This window comes from Sinocyclocheilus grahami, unplaced genomic scaffold (assembly GCF_001515645.1).
Source record: "Sinocyclocheilus grahami isolate Dianchi unplaced genomic scaffold, SAMN03320097.WGS_v1.1 scaffold1499.1, whole genome shotgun sequence".
In the NCBI taxonomy this organism is placed as follows: Eukaryota; Metazoa; Chordata; class Actinopteri; order Cypriniformes; family Cyprinidae; genus Sinocyclocheilus; species Sinocyclocheilus grahami.
In genome coordinates, this window is record NW_015506678.1 from 189531 (window position 1) to 193844 (window position 4314).

The following is a 4314-nucleotide window of genomic DNA, read 5'->3' on the forward strand; positions in this document are numbered from 1 at the left end:
TTGATCTGCAGAAAAGCACACACTTCCGATCATTGTGTCAGTTAAGTTCAGAGAGTAAGAGGGAATGGCATTGAAAACAACAGCATATTCCATATTATATTTCTGCAAGACAACTGAATAGTTATCAAGTCTACCTTGTGAGTTAAAAAGCTGACCAACTCACAAAGCAGCTGTCAAAGAAAAGTGCTTTATTCTTGCAGAGAATGTCCTAATTGTTCCTAGATCAGAACTTCTGAATCATTTCTGAATCTTTTGATTCAGATCAGAAGCTGCCTTCATGTCCAGCCACAGAATTAGCTTTCATTCTACAATCGGACTCGGACAGGGGCGTAACAATTGGCACAATTTATTCATGAATGGCAGCAAAGTTTAAATCCTCTCCGATTACACTTCGATCCGTTAAACATTAAAACTCCAGTATAAAACCAGCACGATCCTCTGTGTTTCTAAAATACATTTACAACCTGAGAGGATCATCCATTATATTTACATCACCACAACATCCATAATCCATATTCATATTCACATTCATACGTCAGCATGAGGTCCTGTGAGGGATTCTAGGTTCAAGATCTCGACTGGAAACATTAATTCAGCAAATAAACTTGAATGAACAGATATACACGTAATATTTATGCAATAACCCATTTACTCAAAAAAAAAAAAATATATATATATAAAAAACCCTGATACCATGATTTAGTATTATTAACAGTACACTGTAAAGACTATATAATGGCTTGCATGCAGTGAAACCAGGGACTCCTCTGGAGTACAGTAACAGGAAGATGTGATTGAATGTAACAGAGTTCAGTGCTGTTATATGTAGACTTGCAGCATTTACAGATTATGACCCAGTTATGTGGTTTCTGTAGATATCATCTGAGATCTGCACATTATACAGTGAGCTGAATATTCATGATATTATTCACCTTTAGATGCAGAATCAGAGTGTGTGTGTGTGAGAGTGTGTGTGTGAGTGTGTGTGAGTGTGAGTGAGTGAGTGTGTGTGAGTGTGAGTGAGTGAGTGTGTGTGAGTGTGAGTGAGTGAGTGTGTGTGAGTGTGAGTGAGTGAGTGTGTGTGAGTGTGAGTGAGTGAGTGTGTGTGAGTGTGAGTGAGTGAGTGTGTGTGAGTGTGAGTGAGTGAGTGTGTGTGAGTGTGAGTGAGTGAGTGTGTGTGAGTGTGAGTGAGTGAGTGTGTGTGAGTGTGAGTGAGTGAGTGTGTGTGAGTGTGAGTGAGTGAGTGTGTGTGAGTGTGAGTGAGTGAGTGTGTGTGAGTGTGAGTGAGTGAGTGTGTGTGAGTGTGAGTGAGTGAGTGTGTGTGAGTGTGAGTGAGTGAGTGTGTGTGAGTGTGAGTGAGTGAGTGTGTGTGAGTGTGAGTGAGTGAGTGTGTGTGAGTGTGAGTGAGTGAGTGTGTGTGAGTGTGAGTGAGTGAGTGTGTGTGAGTGTGAGTGAGTGAGTGTGTGTGAGTGTGAGTGAGTGAGTGTGTGTGAGTGTGAGTGAGTGAGTGTGTGTGAGTGTGAGTGAGTGAGTGTGTGTGAGTGTGAGTGAGTGAGTGTGTGTGAGTGTGAGTGAGTGAGTGTGTGTGAGTGTGAGTGAGTGAGTGTGTGTGAGTGTGAGTGAGTGAGTGTGTGTGAGTGTGAGTGAGTGAGTGTGTGTGAGTGTGAGTGAGTGAGTGTGTGTGAGTGTGAGTGAGTGAGTGTGTGTGAGTGTGAGTGAGTGAGTGTGTGTGAGTGTGAGTGAGTGAGTGTGTGTGAGTGTGAGTGAGTGAGTGTGTGTGAGTGTGAGTGAGTGAGTGTGTGTGAGTGTGAGTGAGTGAGTGTGTGTGAGTGTGAGTGAGTGAGTGTGTGTGAGTGTGAGTGAGTGAGTGTGTGTGAGTGTGAGTGAGTGAGTGTGTGTGAGTGTGAGTGAGTGAGTGTGTGTGAGTGTGAGTGAGTGAGTGTGTGTGAGTGTGAGTGAGTGAGTGTGTGTGAGTGTGAGTGAGTGAGTGTGTGTGAGTGTGAGTGAGTGAGTGTGTGTGAGTGTGAGTGAGTGAGTGTGTGTGAGTGTGAGTGAGTGAGTGTGTGTGAGTGTGAGTGAGTGAGTGTGTGTGAGTGTGAGTGAGTGAGTGTGTGTGAGTGTGAGTGAGTGAGTGTGTGTGAGTGTGAGTGAGTGAGTGTGTGTGAGTGTGAGTGAGTGAGTGTGTGTGAGTGTGAGTGAGTGAGTGTGTGTGAGTGTGAGTGAGTGAGTGTGTGTGAGTGTGAGTGAGTGAGTGTGTGTGAGTGTGAGTGAGTGAGTGTGTGTGAGTGTGAGTGAGTGAGTGTGTGTGAGTGTGAGTGAGTGAGTGTGTGTGAGTGTGAGTGAGTGAGTGTGTGTGAGTGTGAGTGAGTGAGTGTGTGTGAGTGTGAGTGAGTGAGTGTGTGTGAGTGTGAGTGAGTGAGTGTGTGTGAGTGTGAGTGAGTGAGTGTGTGTGAGTGTGAGTGAGTGAGTGTGTGTGAGTGTGAGTGAGTGAGTGTGTGTGAGTGTGAGTGAGTGAGTGTGTGTGAGTGTGAGTGAGTGAGTGTGTGTGAGTGTGAGTGAGTGAGTGTGTGTGAGTGTGAGTGAGTGAGTGTGTGTGAGTGTGAGTGAGTGAGTGTGTGTGAGTGCGTGTGCGAGTGCGAGCGTGCGCGTGCGTGAGCATGCGTGCGTGTGTGTGAGTGTGTGCGTGTGAGTGTGAGTGTGTGTGTGTGAGTGTGTGAGTGTGTGTGTGTGTGTGTGTGACGAGCGCAGTGGTTTAACTGCTGCTGTACAGATCCACATTACTGGAGCTCAAACCTCGACTGTCTCTCAGCCGCCGGCCGCCCAGATTCTGAAACCAGAACAAAACAGAGAGAGACACAAAACCAGAGAGGAGCGTGAGGAACCTTCATCTTCAATCTTCATTCAAGATTAATTATTAATATGAAAAAACGTAATTGTAACTTTTTTTCTCATAACTGCAAGTTTATTCACAAAAAGTAAGAACTGTGAGACAAAAAGTCACAATTACCTTTTTTATTTTTGATTCTGTGGCAGAAACAAGCTTCCATAAATTAAAGATGTGATTTTATAAAGCGGAGAGTTCCGGTGCTTGACTCTGATTGGCTGAGCCGCGTTCGAAGCTGTTGTAAATGACGCTACAAAGTAACACACACCTTTGTTTACGTTTGTGTGTTGCTCGGCAACCACTTTGTAGCAACCACAACTGTTTCTGAGGAGCTACATTGTTTGGTGGAAGAATACTGTGTTTATTAATATCATTACACTTTATTTGCTCTGTTTTATTCTGTGAAACCTTACTACGTATATGGAATAACCGTTTTATAAAAGCAGTAACCCCTGTGAAGACGTGGTTTACAGTGAATTTATAACAGCTAAGAGGGTTTAGCTCCGCTTCGTGTCGTACCTAACAACGCCTCTTAGCTGTAATATATTCACTGTAAACCACAGCTTCACGGGGCTTATTGCTTTATTAGGAGAAAGGCTTTGAGATCAAATCTCACTTGCGGTTGTGTGTGTTACAGTGATTTTACCACAGTAAGAGATGTTCTTCAGCAAAACATCTTAACCAGTTTCTAATATACAGTCACTTACACCAATATGATCCAAGACAGCAATGTTCAGGGAATAGCTGACTGCATTAATGATGATAATAATGCATTCTTCAGTCCAGTAACAGCTGTCGAGCTAAAGAAGTGTCAGTATCAGTGATGTTCGTCACCTGGAAGGACTCGTCAGCCGTCTTGTTCAGGAAGCGGAGTGAAGCGGCACGTTTCATTCTAAGAGAAGAACACAAATGAAATATCTGAAAACCAAACAGCAGAAGACCGAATGCTTGACACCGAATGTCTTCAATTACTATTTAATGAATAAATAAATTACAAAAAATGACCTGAAATTCAGCTTAAAATTGAACATAATATAAAAACAAAAAACACTACTGTAATGACAGCGGTACGAGATGCTGAGAACTCGTTCAGTGTGTGTGTTCATACTTGTGTGTGTCTGGAGGAGCGTTTCCCTGGAGCTTCTTCACCAGCTTCTCACTGCTCCTGCATCTCTGAGACGCCCCATAGAGCCGCTGCGCTGCAGAACACCGTCCTGAACACACACACACACACACACACACACACACACACACATACACACAACCACCACCACACACACTCACCCGTGCACGCACACACACACGCACTCACACCCACACACACACACACACTCACCTGTGCACACTCACACACACGCCTGAACGCCACAGACCTACGTAACGTACCCCTGGATTAAAATACAATGATAAATCATTCGCAGTTAAATCAT

At 44.1% G+C, this 4314-nt stretch overlaps 1 long non-coding RNA gene across 1 annotated transcript; it reads right to left on the reverse strand.

Moving 5' to 3' along the window:
• Window positions 1-2681: 2681 nt before the first annotated feature.
• Window positions 2682-4110, reverse strand: LOC107570743 (uncharacterized). The gene is made up of 3 exons (XR_001607083.1): window positions 3993-4110; window positions 3719-3776; window positions 2682-2827 (listed from the first exon to the last, which is right to left on the reverse strand). It is a non-coding gene; the product is annotated as an uncharacterized lncRNA (long non-coding RNA).
• Window positions 4111-4314: the final 204 nt, after the last annotated feature.